Here is a 19525-nt window from a genome sequence, read left to right as displayed (position 1 = left end):
AATAACATGTATTATTTTAGCATCAAGAATGGCTCTGTTGAGAGTTTCGATGATGAGGAGGAAGAGGGACATTGGACATCTTAGTGAATTCCTCTTTGAGGATTGAAGAAGGGAAGTTAAATATACATTCCATAAAAGGAGGATTGAAACCTATATTTAGAAGGATTAGCTTGATAAAGGGTACTATTAAAACCGAAGATGGTAAAGCTCAACCCTTCTCTTGGATCCACCTTGTCAAAAGCCATAGAGAGAACCACTTTATAAACAATGGCCTTTTGTTTTTTAATATGGAGAGATTGAAGTCCTTCTTTGGTTGATCCAATAGGCTTGTGAATCTCTTGAAAATCCAAATATTTGAAGGGATATAGTCTCCAAAATAATGGGCTTCAATTGAAGATCAACGATTTTAAAGATAATTTTGTATATAGAGTTGTATAAGGATATAGGAAGAACTAGTCAAAAATTTCAAGTTTGTCAGTTCTTGGAATGAGAGCCAAGAAGGATCCAAGGGAAGGGTTGAGTTTTACCATCTTCAGTTTAATTTGAAAGCACCCATGGGCTTAACAAGCCCGGAATCCATGTCCAGTTTAATACACTTATGATCGGACTCACCTCTCGATGCTACCCATTAACTAATTTGTAGATTATAATCCAATAATATTTTAGAGATGAGAAAACGGTCCAACTTTTTGGATATATATGCATTTTTGGTTCAATTACATGACTAGGTGGAAAGGACATTTTCAAGGAGAAAGTGAAAAACAAGTTCCGATTGTCCATGAATTTGAATGCAATAATTGATTGCCTTCAATAATTTATGCCCCAATGAGAACCATCCAAATAAATGATAAACCCAGGATCCAAGAAATTGATTATATCTCTAATAGTGTGGCATACATATTTCATAAAAACTTCTTGAAGGATTTACACCAATGATCCCAAACTCTTGTTGTCTTCCACATGACCAAAACTAATTTCAGAGCTTCATCTCAAGAATGATCGTATGCCAAAGGTGTAATCTATATGCCTTTACATAATTTTCATGAATAACTAGAAAGGGCCAGCTGACATGAATTCAATTTTTAAATTCAATTTATTGGAGCCAAAATGCTCCCTCCAAAATTTGAATTTTAAATAAAAACCCTTAGTTGCATTATTATTATGTTTGTCCACAATAATAAATGCCACATCATCAATTTGCTAGGACAGTAAATTATTCAATGCCACGTTATCCTTCTAATCATGCCAATAAGATTGCGACATCAACACTTGATCCCACGTCATTGCACTTGTTGCAACATTGTCAACCCTTGGGATTTTAGACCTTAAATTGGGGCTTTGACTTTGACCGAGCATATTTCACAAACCGTAAGGGCCCATGAAATGCTACACATACCACTGGAATCAACAAGATGAGGAAAATCCATCTGCAAAGGGCTCCAAGCTAAATTCCATGATATGCTACCTAAAAATTTTCAATAACTGTGGGGTATCCTTATTGTCCATGGAACCTAAAACCTAGGGCTAGGGTTTCAATAAATAGATAGGGTTTCATGGTTAATATGCACCATCCTGTGAACCCATGGCCTCCAAACCCTCACATCAATATGTAAAATTAACTATAGGAATCTTAGAATGCATTCCCTTGAAAATGGAATGCTAATATCTCTATAATTATGAATGCACATTTGTAGTTCTCTGTAAATGAAATGAACCAAAGAAAATGGATCATGCTACTTGTGGTAGTTTAAGAACTTGTATTATGAAGGAAATGATAGAGAGTATTTTCTGTCTTCTTTCAGTTTAAATGGCTAAATTTTTTGTAGTGCATATCCTTATCTGCAATTCATGGAAACTTGTCTTTAGTTGCATTTTCTAAATTGCAAGATAATTATTTTCCCTTGAAGATAATTTTGGTGACTTAGTCAAGTGCCTCTGAAGAAATATTACTTCTATGATTCTATCTAGTCAATCATTCCGCATTTTTATGTTTCTTTTCACCTTTAACAAGGTTTAAGGGGAAAGCAAAATCTGAAAATCTTTGTAGGTAAGAGAGACATATATATTTTGTATATATTTTTCTTGTTTTGATGATTTGATATGTAAGTTGTTTTTGCTGTAGATTATGTTATCTATAGCCTGAAGAGTACTTAGGTTAACTGAGAGGTAGCATCACATGATTTTGAGGGGTTAAATGTCTTAACACATTTCATAGATTTGTCAAAGTGGACATGCCATAGTGGTAATAGTTGCAATTATCCTAGACATCACAAAGATGACAACTGTGAACCAAAGAGGGACACAAGGTATGGCACGGAATCCGCTAATGATGTTAATTCCAGACTGAGGAAAGATACAATCACATCCACCTAGGGTTATGCACCCTGAAGCCAACTTCTAAATTGGCAAGGCTCTAGCAAAAGACATTCATTTCTAGTTGTAATACCCCCTTACTGATATCTAAGTATCTCAGAACCTATTGCTTGCAATGCTCGAACCTCAAACACATAAAATATTCATGAGTACTGTGTGAGTTAGACAATGAGGATAAACGAATGACTTTTGCAATCATGTAAGGCATATGTCATAAAATGTTTCTAACAAGCAATTGTTGATAAGCATCCACAACCCAGTACATCTAAACTAAGTTTTTGCTTGAAACTAGGATAATTGCACAAAATCCTCACCCATCTGTCAATATCTAATAAAAAAGTAATAATAGATTTTATGCCAACAGTTCCCAATAATGAGTTGCATGCCACACTATTCGACTCGGGTGGGATAGTTCAGTTTGGACCAGTTGATTAAAATAATTAATTCGCGCAAATTCAAGAATTCATTTTGGTAATAGTTCAAAAGTGAGTTTACCTAGAATCAGTAGATTCTATAGCAGCTTAAACAGTAGGTCCAGTTCCAGGTGCAATTGATCCAGAGCCAGTGAATGATCCAACAGCTTACTCAAGAACAAAGGTAGCAAATCCAAATCCAAGCAGCCCTGAGAAATATATAAGTGAAATGATTGAGTTTGGGATTTGTAGAGATCATATAGTCCCCTAGTCCCCTGGAAGTGGAGATCTCGCCAACTATGACCGGGTTGTAATTCCAATTTGATAGACATAGAAAGGATTTTTAGTTGACCGAGTGAAAACAAGGGCACCACCACCCATAACACCTGATAACACATGCCAATATTATAAGCACTGTCAGTTTGAGCTTCCATTTAGCTAGCTATAGCCTCCTACCCTATCCCATGCCCAAAAATTTGAGCCTAAGGAAATTTCTTGAAGGCATGAAATTTGAGGATGTTTTCTTCCTTCCTGAAAGCCAAACGAGAATGTCGGGTTTAAGAAAGTGTCAAACAATGGGCTAAGCCAAATGTGCTTAACCAGATAACACTGAAATGAAATAAAAAGATGGAGACCCCATAATTCAATGCAAGATAACAAACCACTAAAACAAAAAGAAATATATGGAAATGAAAGAAGGGACCACAGGAGGGAAAAATATGTGACCGTGGAGACTGTGAAGGGGAATTAAATTCCATTAAATAAAATGTTGAGTCTTTTCTTTTGTTTAATGGGAGGTATTTCTGATTATAAATAATTGTTAATTATATGAAAATTGTTAGGTCTTTGTGTCACCAAATATTATTTGAGGGGATTTTAGTGGATTTATCAAAAGTGAATTATGGTGATATCAAAACAAGTTTTGTGTGGTTAAAAAGTGCATAAAAGTAGTAATGTTATGGTAATGATCAATCATTATTTCCAATCAATTGTTTGGTTTAATAAGGATAACTAATTTATGGAGATTTTTTATGATGTTCAATAGAGGGAGTCAACATGAGAAAGGTAATACTTTGGCTCTCGCATGTTTTAGAAAATTGATATCTCTTTGTCCATAAACATTAGGGGTGGAAAAATAACATAGGTTCTAGAGCTAAGTTTGTTCCAACTTAGTTATATCTTGAACCACAAATTGGTGTTGACCTCATGGATATGATAGAAATTTGGTGGCTTGTAGGGTAGTCTTGTCATGAAATAAGAAGGGTAGACATCAAAATAAGCTTTGTGGTCAAAAAGTATAGTGAAGTAGTAATGTCATAGGATTAATGATTGTTTCCAATGAAATGTTTGTTTTAGTAAGGATAAATAATCCATGGATATTTTCCATGATGCTCAATAGAGGGAATCAACATGGGAAAGGTGATAGTTTGGCTCCCACATGCTTTAGAAATTGATCTCTTTGTCCATAAACATTAGATGTGGAAAAAAATCCTAGGCTCTAGAGCTAAGTTTGCTCCAAATTATCTATATCTTGAACCACAAATTGTTGTTGACCTCATGGATATGATAGAAATTTGGTGGCTTGTAGGATAGTCTTGTCATGAAATAATTTTGTCAGTTATTATCTAGTCATATTTTTTAATCCTAGACTAAATTAGCCATTTAAGTTAGTCACTTGTTATCTAGTCATATATTTTATCCCTAGACTAAATTAGTCATTTAAGCTAGTCATTTTTAGTTTGGTCACTTAAAATTGCTCAAATTTAGTAGTAATTCACTTGAAGTAATTGCAGTGACTAACATTTTTAGTCACCTAGTCATTAATTTCATCATTTTCTACTAGTGTCCCATCACCGTGGCCTTATATATATTTTTACATGGAATTTTCACCAGGGCTGTCACTGAACCCTCCCGCTTGGGGAACACCGTCGTCAGTGTTCAGTGACACCTATAACCAATAAGACTGCTGAAAAAAAAAAACATAGTGCCCATGGAGATTTATAACACAGCTCATTGCAGTATTTACAATGACCACTACTAAAACATGACAATCATACCGTTTACAGGAGCTTTATAACATAGCTCATTACAACATTTACAATAACCACATATACACATACACATTTTCTCAACCAACAAATAAAAGGATACGATGCCTGCATCCACAACAAGGGAATCCAGAGGCTCACACCTTCACCCTCAAAGTAATACCAGGATTCAACTCAATCCCAGGAATTCCAGAATCCACTGCAAATTCAAATCTGCATCCAACGTCCAGTGCTACAATCCAGCACCACTTGTCCTCTAAGTGAACAATTATCGGTTCATTTTTCCAAGGCGCACTCTCAATATGCGTCTGATTCCATATGGAAATGCTAATGACCAAAACAAATCCATTCACTGACCTTCCCTTCTCTGCTACACAGTTCCTTGGGCAATCTAGTCACCCCTTCCGCGTAGTCACTCATCTTCCAAGTTCTGTTGGCACCCCCATCTTAGGCTGTCCATCCCTTGGCAAGGATTCCTCACATCAGAAGATACAAAATCCATGGAATATACTTGCCTCCAAACCATCATACCAATCATAGCATGCTCATGGAAATCAATGGATACTATTGGGTACCAGTGTCCCATAATGGCCCTACTCCTGAAGTTCTCTACCAACATACTACTGCATGTTCCAATTTCTTTCATTGTTGCTGCTAATTCTTGCAGTCGATTTTGGCCACTCAACCGGGAATGTTCATGAATTCTTGTTCCAAGCACATAATTTCCATTAGATTCAAAATAACATGAAATAACTTCAAATCATACCTCATTGGTAGCTCGTCAATAATGTACACTTGCAATCCTATTTACTTCCTATCACAACAAGTCAAACTAGCATATTTTATCAAATCATCATGTATAAACATATCACATCAAGTTAGCTCGAAACAAAACCATCATAGATCAAAATCATAAATCACATGTAACCATCATAAACCATAATCATAAATCACATGTAATCATCATAGATCAAAATCATAAATCACATGCATAGTAAAACTGAATAACATAATGATACTTATCCTTTAATCAATCCTTGGCTTCCACCTTTGTCTTGATTCCGTACGCACTTTGGATCGATTTCCACACCCAACAAACACCGAGTGCCTTCTCCTCAACCATGTGCACATACACATAGTGTGCATCACACCCATACCATTGTACACGACATATAACACCATGCAATACATGCATCTACACTCAGTGTACAACACAACACAATACATACTCCTATGTCTCGTGTGTGACACAACATAACACATATACATACATAATGTACATCATAAAACATACATATGCACACAACATACAACACCTCAAAATGCATACACATACACCCAATATACAATACAACTCATACATCTATACCCAACGTACAACACCACACAATACATGTACATACATCTGGCGTACAACACAACAAAATACATGTACTACACAAAGTACAACACAAGGAATACACATGTTACGATAACACGACTACACAAGGAACATACATAGTACTCCATGTTTGTAACACATCATGTACAACATGCACATAATACCACACGTACATCAGTACCATATGTACAATATGTACACAGTACCACTTGTACACCACACCACCTGCACAATGTGTGCATAACATCACATGTACATGACACCACCTGCACAACGTGTACACAATTCCACATGTATATTGCACCACCTGTACAATGCATACACAACACCACATGCACGACATGTACACATCACTACATGTGCATGATGCCACATGCACGACATGTACACAACACTACCTACACATAGCGCCACGTGTACAACATGTACACAACACTACATGCACACAACACCACTTGTACAATCATGCACACAACACCATATGTACATAGCACCATATGTACAACATGCATGCAACACCACATGTACATGGAAGTACATATCCAACATGTACATAACATCATCTGTACACAACACTGCATATCCAACATGCACAAAGCACCATATGAAAACACGTTGCACATACATCATGCATACAATACAATATGTATACAACAACGCATATGCAATATTCACACTACACTATTTGTACCATCCTGTGTACAACATTGCATAAATAACATGTACACACACTATATATGCACAACACTACATGCACACAACAACACATATGCAACATGTACAACATATACAAAATATGCACAACAATAGTACCACACATCCAAAACCACATTCTCTCTACTAAGCAACCTTGCTTCCAGTGTCTTATCCATGCTTGTCCCAGCATGCCGCAGACCACATTGTTTTCATTTCGCTGATGTATCCATCGGTATAGATTTTCCACAACATAGACATAATATAATCACATAATAGCAACTCATAACCACATGATACTGACCTCATATATTTGTCAAGACTACTCTTCCCACTTGATTCCTCATAAACTAGGAACCTCTTCATGTCATTTTCCTGCGTAAGCAATCACTCCTTCACAAGAACGATTCCTGATGACCCTATCAAACAGTGGCATAGATACATGGACACATACATACATATACATAAACATTAGTATAAAACAATCATCGTCCTATCAGACAACGGCATGTATACACACATATATATACACATAAATGTTAGCGTTAATAATCATGATCCATGGTGATGCTGTCAGACACAACATACATACATACATGCATATATACATATATAAACATCAACACAATCATGATTACAGCATAATTACCAAATATCATAAGGTCAAGGTTAAGAGAACTCCCTTTATGTGTGCAACATCAAGAAAAAAAGTTCCCAACATAGCCAAGGCATATGACGCCTCAAGTCCATTCACCTTACCTTTCTTGATTACCATTCTCATGAATGTTATGCTATCATCCATTTACACCAATGGACCCAACCAATCCAACTAGTTGTCATACGCTTACCTTCCGTTGCGCTTACTCATGCACCGAGCTTCATTCATGTCTTACATTACCTGTTAGGTTTCATTCAGTTCTTCCTAAGCTTCATTAAAATTCTTCTTTTCGCAACCAATTCCCAAGACTCAAAACATAAAAGAAAGACAAGAAACAAACAAGAAGAAAACCATGGAAAACCACAACAATACGACACCACAAGAACAGTGGTATAGCTATGCACCAGACACACGCAAAATCACAAATAAAGCACAACAATCCCAAAATACCAAAAGCACAAGACTAATCACATACACCATGACTCAATCCCCATGCTTCCCAAGGAAAGCTCAACCAGAGCCTTCTTCAAAATTTCATGGCAATTTCTTTGCCATGCAATCCCTTGCATCATACCACCATAAACACATAACTTGTCAGTGCATAAATAAATATAACCATACACCATATACCTTATCTTGTTATGCCAAGCACATTGCTTGCAGCTGAACACATCCACGTCATCTCTCAAGGGACTCCAATCCGCTTGACAGATCCACCTGTAACTAGAGACTAGCTAATACACCTCTCAAACACATGTTCACAAATCTACCACCTATTTACCTAATTTCCCACAAAATCAAGGTTAAGAAGACTTCCTATATCCAAAGCACTCATTCGTTTGGAATTAGGGTTTCCAAACATAGCCAAAGGAATTCTTGTCCAATTCCTTTCTTTTACCCTTTTTATATTGTTGCAATAAAGGCTTACTATGTACTGTTACATTTCCCTACTGTTGGTTATATAAACACATCAACTATTATCTTGTCATGCTAATACAATGCATGTTTCCTGCAACTTCTCACACATGTCAACCACATGTTCCAAATATCAAGACAATCATATCTATAAATTTGAAATCAACTTTTACAAACAATCATGTTATAACTCATAGTCAACTCATAGTCATTAGACATAATGCTACAACTGTCTACTACATTCAAGTACATATCAATTGTCTCAACATATATTTGTTAATACAATCAACTTAAAACAAGATCGTTTGAACGCATACTCATATTATGCAATTCATCAAACATTAAACCAACTTGCAAACATACAATGTTAAATAAATCAACTAGACAACATAATAGACACCAAACACTCGAACACCAAATAGATGACATAATCAAACAATCAAGCACCAAATATACGACATAAGCGAACTCACACCTTAAGGTATCTCAGGGGAGGTGATCTTGTTTGCACAATCAATCTAGTTAGCATGATATAAATTTACAACACATCATCTCAAACATAAATAAGATCATGATACCCATAATATTCACTAAAACTCATAAACAATTATCATTCATACATAATAATCACATCTACACAGTCAGTTTAGATTAGTACAACACCATATCACAAATATGTCATCTCATACCTGAATGTCATAACCCTAACCATCTGCATTGGCCAATTCAATTTAGTATGATACATATAACATCAAGATCTTAATTTAATAACCCTAATCATCAAGATACTAGCATATAACAACAATAAGCTATATATCATGCTCATCAAAACATATAACCTAAGCATCAAGTTATCTAACATAAAACAGTAATAACAATGCATACAACCACAAGTGACTATCATTCATGACTATCCAACACATGTACATATGACTACACTAATCAACTATCATATATTATGTATGTGACCATAGCATAAAAAGACATGTACACAAACCTAATGTATATAAACCTAAAGCATATAACATTCCTTAACTTACTTACTTGCATGCCCAACATGCAAACCTATATGAAAATCTCCTCTTATCCCAAAGTCTAACGCTGCAACCTCATTATGATGATTTTCATCTCCTTCTCTATCTTAGCTAACACATTAGCATCATAATAACCTCACCCTGATGACCTAAATTGCATACCATGACTTCAAAAGACATGTTTGACCTACTATTCATGCATAACTATAACCAAGACCATACATACACAATGATTGCATATAGACATATAGCACATGAGTACAAAACCATATACACATCATTCTAGCTAGAGTCCAATCATCAATGCATGACCATATCAACTACACAAACCATGACCTCATGCATGACAACAAAAACTACATCACGTGCACTTAAAAACATGTGAATACCGATGTGCCTAACACTCCATACTCAACCATACACACATGAAGACATATTCCACGGCAACACCTTCAACCTTCACATGGCGACATCACTACAACCATTATCAACACCATGCAAATGCAACAATCACATGGACTACATGCATAAGGAACATATGTGCAACCAACATGAATGCATGACCAACACACAACCCATCCAGTCCGAGGGGTGAACCATGCTCTGGTACCACTCTGTAAAACCATCCTCCCACATCTACCCAAGCAACGAGACAGTCAGAGTAAACATGTGACGATATGCCACTATGATATGATTTGACCACCTAAGTCACATTAAGGAAGTGGAACCAATAAAAACACACCATACAAACATTCAACATCAGCTTCAGGACCCAACCAATCCAACACTTTATATAGATTTCCCTTGGGTCCCACTAAGATTTTGGACAACTTAAGCCTCATTCACTCTCATGCTATAGGCATGACAGCGTCCAGAAACCTAGAGTCGCTCTTACAGGCTTGCTTGCTAACATTCAGAGACTTATTCAGTTAGTGCTATGCCAGCATCCCCGATATTTGAGCCACTTTTTCAGGCCCAGAGCCCAGTTCATTGCCCATAATTGAACCATCTCTTTAGAACAATAAAATAACATGGAAATGATAGTACTAAAACAAATACTTGTTTAAGACCTTGAATGGACCCCTACTAGCCATGATAGGCATTTCATCAAACATATCACGAATATGTAATCTACAGTTGTAAAGGAAAAATCTAAGCATATGGGTATCATACTTATCAAAAACATTGTCAAATCACTGTGCGGACAAGTGTAGATGCTTTGCACTATTATCCTTTAGCAATAAATAGTTTCACTTTAATTTATTTTAGCTAAAACAAATAATAATTATGAATAAAAGCCAAAATGGTTACTAATTGTGCGAAAGAAGTTGTGTGGAGGTAACAATAACTAGAAAATTCAAGTGCGAAAAGGACTCTCGAATGACGATTTAATAACATATATATGAGAAAACAACTAGTTGTGTGAAGAAAGCTATTTAGAAACGAAAGAATATGTGTAAAAGTGACTTTATAATGACATATTGCAAATGCAAAAGGAAATGTCAACCCCACATTAATGATGAAATGTACAACAAACACTCCCTTGATCAATTAATTAGCAATAGAGGCAGGGACTCTTTTGCATCACAACTATTCTCCTTGTTGTAAGGATGCAAATATGATCATGAAGTTAATGTAGTATTTTTGGTTCAAAACATTAAGTGTTTAAATCAAAAGTGTAAAGTTCAATTTGATTTGAGAGAATTGAAGTTGAATTTTTCCTAAATAATAATAAAATATAGCTTATATAAAAATTATTATAAATCTTATTATCTACATAAAAAATAGCATATGTGAGTGTAGAAGCTTCAAGCATGTACTCTCGTTCAAAGAATTTGCCATACTTTTAAATGAGTGTTTTATTTTAAGGATGAAGGCAAGATGATAGAGTTGTTGTTTAAATGTTTTTTATGGGGTCAAAATGTAGGATGAATCTAGCAATATAGAACCAAGAAAGAGAGGTAGTTTGCTTGGGTGATTGAAAGGTAAGATGACTTGAGAATTCAATGTCAAAAAGAAAGGTAGACTTTTTAACTCATCAATTGGAAGTAAGGCAATGTTTGTTTTATTGTTATTACTAGCTTCAAGTTAATGCAAAAAATGATAAAAAAAAAGAATTGAAACAGAAGAGAGGAAACTCTATTAATGTATAATTGTGACTCAAAAGTATAAGATAACATAAATATTGTTAAAAAACTAGATTAAGTGATGGTCTTGTCTAAACTGTAAAGGTAAGTCTAAATTTAAAATCAAACAACTAATTTTGTAACAAAAAAAAAAATAAAAAAAGAAGGAAACTAACCCTTATTCGAAGGTAATTCATACGTGAATATGAAAAGCCAAAAAGAAAACCAAGTCATCAAATGTATTTATTTTATTTTATTTAAATAAAAAATAATTATAAATTATATTTTATTAGCATAATGGTACATAATTAGACCTTAGAATAGTACTGCGTCATATTATCCCCTCATTCCAATCATTCTACTATGTTCCAAGAACAATAAGTATCAAAATGTTCAAAATAATCAAACCTATCAATGTAAACACATTCAAAATAATTAACACACCAAGGCATTTCCTTATAGTATTCCAAGAACTATAATGTCAAAATATTCAAAATAATCAAACCTATAAATTTAAAAATATTCAAAATAAACAAGCTGAAATAATTTTCTTATGGTGAGCCTAGTTTTAGCCAAATTCATCATAAAACTAATATGCATTTACAAGTGGTTAGAGCAATCTTAATGTCAATAAATGATAATTACGTCTTTCTTAAATACATATTTAAAAAAAAAATGATACTTTCTAACACTCTTAAGAGGTATATATAAGTAACTTTGTTGTTATTTCACTAGTTTAAATTTACATTTAAAAAATTACACCACATTACTAAAAAATTGCACTGACTAAATCAAATTAGATAAAAATAAAAATAAAATAAAATTTTAAAATAAATTAATGTAATGTAATGTAAAATTTTAACTTGGTAAAAAAAAGATAAAAATTAAATTAACAAAACAAAAATTAAATTAAAATGGCTCATGGTATTGACCATGGTATTCATGTGGAATGTAGCATATTTAAAGGTAAAAACTAAACTAGCATAGATCCATCTTAACTCTGGATCTACCAAGCGCCAAGAGGAATCAAACATCTTGATATGCAAACCTCTTTTAGAGTGAAAAGGGATTTGATCCCTCTTAACGCTTGGTAGATCCAGAGTTAAGATGGATCTAAGTCGGTAATTAAAAAAAATCAAGTGCTTAAGTGGGTTATAATTGAAGAGCGGGGATTCTCTGTTTCGGTGGCTAGGTTCAGCCCTAGATAGTCTATTCTCCTTCCTTTCTCATAGAGATTGGTAGATGGAAGACTCCTCTTTTACTTTAGTATTGTCTCACTCCTATTTATTTGTTGAAGACCATGGTTTACTAATAGATTTCCCGGCATACATGGCACCTCGGAACTCGAACTCTTCTTTGTCTTTGTCCTCTATTATGCTCATGTCCTCAATCTTTCCTTCCACTTCCACTTGTAAATGCATATTAGTTCCCTCTACTATAGGAAATATTGATGTGAAGGTGTGTTTCTTCGCCCTCTATGTTCATGGCAGTTGACTTGAATATGCCCTCTACTTTAAAAAATGTTGAAAAGAGTGTCTCTCCTTCCTCAATCCCTATGGGCTCATGTCAAAATGTGTTTCCCATGTTTTTCGCGATGTTGTGAAATCTACAATTGGCATTCCTTTCTCAGGGGTGTGAAGTTCACGAAGCCCCTTCATTAGAGGTTCCTTTGGTGGATGAAGCATTCAAACAAATAAAGTTCTTCTTAGAGTGCAGCTTGATATGCATATTTAATGTTCTATGGTCATGTTTAGTAGATTCTCACTCCTAGATTTCGGACCACTAGAAACCATTAATTTCATATGGGTTGAATATTTATCCTCTAGCTAAATGGTTTTTTGTATTAGTCTTTGATAAAGCTAAATATTAAGAGTTGATATCTAATTATGGTCCATGGTTCTAGGGGAAGTGCAAGGCTATTTATGCAACCCTAGTCCCTCTCTTTCGACCCCCTTTCGGCTTCAAATTCTACCACTCTAGTTTGGGTAAGGCTTCATAATCTACCTTTTCATCTACGGAATCTTCCATCACTGAAAGTTATAGGAAATGATTTAGGTAGATTTTATTGTGGTAATAATTATACAAAACAGTACTTGAAACCCACATATGCTCGCATTTGTGTGGAGATGGACTTTAGCAAAGGATTTCCTATAGAAATCAATCTGGTCCAGATTATCTATGGGTGCAAAAGCTAGATTACAAAAACATTTCTTTTCGTTGTAGAGCTTGTTACGAAATTTGAAGAAAAAAAGTTTGGTCGGCAGAGCTGGCGGGGATAGGGTTTCTTGCCCTGCTTCCGTCATTTGGATTGTGGTGGCCGGGCCGCCCCTGGTCTGGTGACCCTTCTTTCGCTCTCGTTTCAACTTTGTCGACATACCCTTCTGCAGGTGCTGCTATCTGTTGGGGTTTTTGCGCGGAGAATCGTCTATGGCGGCGCTTCAATCGACACCTTCTCCCTCCTTTCGGCCCTGTGGTACCTGTCTCGGCGGCCCACTTTCTTGTGCACTGATCAGCTGTGATCCGGGGTCCTCCATCGCACCTATCGGGTGGCTGCGAAGCACCTTATAGGTTTTGGCGGTCCTTTTTTCCGGGCGGCTCTTCTGAGCGGATTTGCTCTGTTTCCTTTGGTCTCTTGACAGCGCGGCGGACCGGGGAAGTTTTTTGGACTTGGGCGTTTCTTGAGCTGATCCGCGGCACGGGTGCGAGGGTTTTGTTGGGTTTTTAGATACTCTCCGTGGGGGCGAGGTGGCTGCCCTAGCCGCCTCTGCCCCCGGTTTCGACCCGTCTCTGCTTTGTTGGGACCTGATGGGTTCCCTTGCTGAGGCTTTGGGTCTTTTTTTGGCAGCTTGTTGGTTTTCCTCTGCAGTTTATATGGAGCGTTGAGGGATCTGAGGTGTGGAGTCTGTCTCTGCATCGATTCGTGCCGCTTTCATCATGGTTGTACCTGGATGTTTTCTTCTGGTTTCTGAGGTTGTATGGGTGGCATCTTCCCTTGGTTTCTTCGGTTTCAGGAGCAGAGTTTGAGGGGGTGGAGGAGGTATCCTCCATTTCGTGCCTCTCCTCCTTATCAAGGCGGCCATTTCGAATTTTCTGCTCATTACTTAGAAGATATGTGTTTTTTTTTCTGTTATTTTTGTCTCGGGAAGGGTTGGGGTATCCTCCTGTTGGGGTTTACACACCCTTTTACTTGCTACCCTCTCTGAGGGCTTTTCGGCATACTTCTCTTGAAGTTATGCTTTTGTTAGTGGTTTACCCACACTACAGCATATGCGTTCAGCATCTACAACATGTAATTTTCTCGCTTAATGAAAATACGAATTCTCTTTCTTCGGAAAAAAAAGCTTGTTACGAAATTTGGCATTCCTTCAAAAATTGTCCCAAAGTTGAGAAAATCAAAGCTAGGAAAAATATCCGCAAATCAAGAGGGTGGGAAGGTGCTAAGTCAGAACATTATGAGATCTTTACAGAAGAACTCCCCCAGAGCAATGGGGCAAAGAGACATTAGAATCCACAAAACATCCCCATCAGGTTCATGAAAACTCAGCAACAAGCCAAGTGGAAGTGAAATGTATAAAGGAATCCAATAACAATCATAAGAACTCAATTCCCCAAATGTTTCTTTTGAAAATAACTGGATAATAATAATAAATAAATAAATAAAAATGAATATTCCTTGGGCTAATCTTCCAAAAATGGTAAAGTACAAGCCAAAGATTTTTGGTGACTCCTCTGTCTCTTTAGAAAACAAAACTAAAAAATCATCTCGAGTAGATTAGGCAAAAGAGGAAGAACCGCAGAAGGATCCAAGTAAAGAAAAAAAGCAAAAGAGGAAGAACCGCATAAAGATCCAAATAAAAATCATCTCGAGTAGATTAGGCAAAAGAGAAAGAACCGCATAAGGATCCAAGTAAGAAAAATGATAGATATATTTTCTGGAGGAAAATTTATATATCCAAATAAAGAAAAATGATGAATATATTTCACTAATGAAAATTTATCTGAGTGATATATTTCGTTTTTCCCAAAGAAGAGGGCCTTCTTGTTATTAATTATTAGGGTTTGCCCACAACCGTTTTTAATCATGTTTAACCTAGTTTTCATCGTTTGCACGGTTGGGAAAATAATGCTTTTTGTTTTTTAATGTTCCCCTCATAGTCTCCGCATATCAAATTCACGTTAATACCTACATTCTGAAAAAATCTATAATAAATTTTGGATAAAGTTAATAAGAAAACATACTTAAAAACAAAACCTTTATTGATTAAACTACACTATTCTTTAAATATAATGTATATTTTTCTCATTATCTACACTTTTATTATATTTAAGTAATGAATGCAGAGCCACGTTCTTCTCATAATATTTAACTAGTTACAATTTTGATCGAAATAATCATAGACTATGCATAAAGTATTTGTGTTATTATTTACATTGAAGTAATGAATTGAGAGGGCATGTCTTTTTCATAGCATTTAACTAATTAAATACTTTATTATTATTACATTGAAGTAGTGAATTGAGAGGGCATGTCTTTTCATAGCATTTAACTAATTAAATTTTGGTAGAGAAAAAGGAAAATCATATATTATGTCTGAAGTGTAAATAAATTTGAAGTGATTAATATATAGACCTGTCCTTTTTTTTAATAGTATTTTAGTAATTACAATTTTGATAAGAAAAAGGAAAAAGCATATATTAGGTATGAAGTGTAAATAAATTTGAAGTAATGAATATTGAGGCATATTTTTTCATAATATTTAACTAAGTGTAAATAAATTTGATATATAAGATTTTTTCATCAACAAATTTGATGGGCAGAGTGAAAGTAGGAGCTACCATTTTACTGATTTTCACAATTCAATATTGCAGATGATTTCCATTTATAAATTCAAAATAATTATAAAATAAATAACTAAAGTAAAAATAAAAATTTATATCACTTATATATAATTTATATAAAAATTATTAATATATTAATTTTGTTAAATACATAAATTATTATTAAATTATTTTTTGAATAAAAATAACTTTTAATATTACCAATTTAGATTTATCTTAATTTTTAATCTATTATAAGTTGAGATGGATTGAACATTTTTCACTCTAAAAAAGGTTTGTATGACAAGAAATTTGATTTTTCACTCTAAAAGAGGTTTATATGACAAGAAATTTAATTTGTCACTCTAAAAGAGGTTTTTATGACAAGAATGTAGATCCTTAGTTAAGATGGATCTAGGCTAGTAGTTAAAATATTTTAGTAGTCTCACTATTTTAATTTTTGGCCAAATTTTCAAGTGTGTGTGTGTACACTACTATAGATTCATCTTAATCATTGATCTAGCAAACCCGATAGAGATCAAATCTCTAGATGTGCAAACCTTTTTTCAAGTTTTTGGACTCTAAAAGAGGTTTGCACCTCAAGAAATTTGATCTCTCTCCGCAATTACTAGATTCATAATTAAGATAGATGTATGTGGTGCTAAAATAACCCAGTTTTCATACTTACCTTAGAAAATGAGTAATGATTTATTCACATTGAATCTTTCACCATGTATTGTGTAAACTATGTGATTCAAGGTTCAAACTCCATTACAAAAAGTCATGAGGTGTAGATTAATTGGTTTCCATGGGGTATAGTCTCCGCTAGGTCATAAGTTCAAATCTCATAGGGAAGGGTTGAGGATCAAAACCACTTTGGGGGAATTAAACTTCCCAAGGGAGACTTGACCAAGCCTTGCATAATATAAGCATCCCCTCTAAGGGCTATCCCTAACCCTTCATTTCAATTTCTTCACCAAATATGATGTTTACTCACATCATATTATTTGATAACACAATAAGTCATGTCAAAATAACTAATTTATTTACTCAATAATTAAAGTTAGTTACATAAAGTTAGGTACATATGTTTTGGAATTTAACACAAGCATAACCCAACCTCTTTTTGAACAAGGGAAATAGTTGCAAAGCAGTTAGTCCTTACCTTTATAGCATGATTTCTAATTTTGTTTTGAATGCCAATATGAGGAAAGAAAACTATGTTACAATTTGTCCACAATGGACTAGTTGCAATTTTTTTTATAGAATATATGCACCTAAAAACATTTAAAAAGAAACATCCCATATGGATGAAAAACATGCAACCTAAACATGAACTCAAAAATAACTAATTTATTTGCTCAATACTTAAAGTTAGTTACATAAAGTTAGGTACATACGTTCTGGAATTTAACACAAACATAACCCAACCTCTTTTTGAACAAGGGAAATAGTTGCAAAGAAGTTAGGCCTTACCTTTATAGCATGAGCCTAGTCAAAAAAGAAAAAAAAAACATGAATACTCATGATATATTATATATTACCACAAAATCTTCAATGACAAAATAACCATTTTCTCATACTTATCAAATATGTTCTTCATTTCAATTTCTTCACCAAATATGATATTTACTCACATCATATTATTTGATAACACAATAAGTCATGTCAAAATAACAAAATTATTTACTCAATACTAAAAGTTAGTTACATAAAATTAGGTACACATGTTTTGGAATTTAACACAAACTTAACCCAACCTCTTTTTGAACAAGGGAAATAGTTGCAAAGCAGTTGGTCCTTACCTTTATAGCATGATTTCTAATTTTGTTTTAAAGGCCAATATGAGGAAAGAAAACAATGTTATAATTTGTCCATAATGGACTAGTTACAAATTTTGTTATAGAATATATGCACCTAAAAACATGCAAAAAGAAACATTGCGTATGAATGAATAACATGCAACCTAAACACTAATTCAAAAATAGAACATTCCATTTAAATTCACATTAGTCTTAATGCTTCAATAGCAACAAAAGTAATTAGTCAATAGCAACTAATTTCAATCATACACTATCAATCGCAATGGTCTAGAAAAAGTTTAAGAAAATATGAACTTTTCAACAATGCAAAGTCGGCCTAATTGCAAAAATTAGAACCGATGGTTCAAAGTCATCTTTTAGTCTAAATAATATTACAAAATAGAGAATGAAGATTCTCTCTAATTTTTATGGACTTAAGAACTTAAAAATATAAAAATGGGAAAGTTTTCAAAGTCATCTTTTAGTCTAAATAATATTACAAAATAGAGCATCCTCAAGATTGATCTTGCAAAAGCTTTTGATCGTGTATCATGGCTTTTCATTAAAATGATTCTCCTTCATCTTGGCTTCCCCATTGAGTTCATAAACTGGATCTTTTGCTACATCAACTCTGTCACTTATAGCATCCTCATAAATGGCTCTACTACACCCTTCTTTCATGTTGATCGTGGCCTGAGACAGGGATATCCATTGTGCCCTCTGCTTTTCCTGTTGGTAATGGAGGGCCTCAGTAGACTCATTGCCTCAACAAAGAGGGAAGGTAGATTACAAGGCCTCAAAATGTCTGATTATTCTACCTCACCCACCTGCTATTTGTGGATGATATTTTTATTTTCTTAAATGGCAGCTCCAGGGACTTGGACACCTTCCACGAGATCCTCAAGCTTCTTGAAGTAGCCACTGGTATGTCTGTGAACCACTCCAAGTCCACCATCATACATCTGGTCTAAATGCTACTGAATCCAGATCTGACCCATCTTTTTCCTTTCATCCCACACGTCTCTCAAAGGGTCTCAAATATTGGGCTTCCGGATCAAGCCAAACTATTATCGCATTGCCGACTAGACATGGTTAGTTGTTAAACTGGAAAAAGACTAATAGCTAGAACCATAGACTACTCTCCAAAGCTGGGAGGCTAGTCCCGATTAAATCAGTTTTAAAAGCCACCCCAGTCTACTGGATGTCGCTTGCTGGATACTCGGGAATCCCCCAACTGCATGCAACAACTTTGCAGTCGATATCT

Source organism: Pinus tabuliformis, chromosome 9 (genome assembly GCF_031772625.1).
Source record: "Pinus tabuliformis cultivar Carrire ecotype Pingquan chromosome 9, CPIR1, whole genome shotgun sequence".
Taxonomy (NCBI): Eukaryota; Viridiplantae; Streptophyta; class Pinopsida; order Pinales; family Pinaceae; genus Pinus; species Pinus tabuliformis.
Note: the sequence above shows the minus strand (reverse complement) of the source record.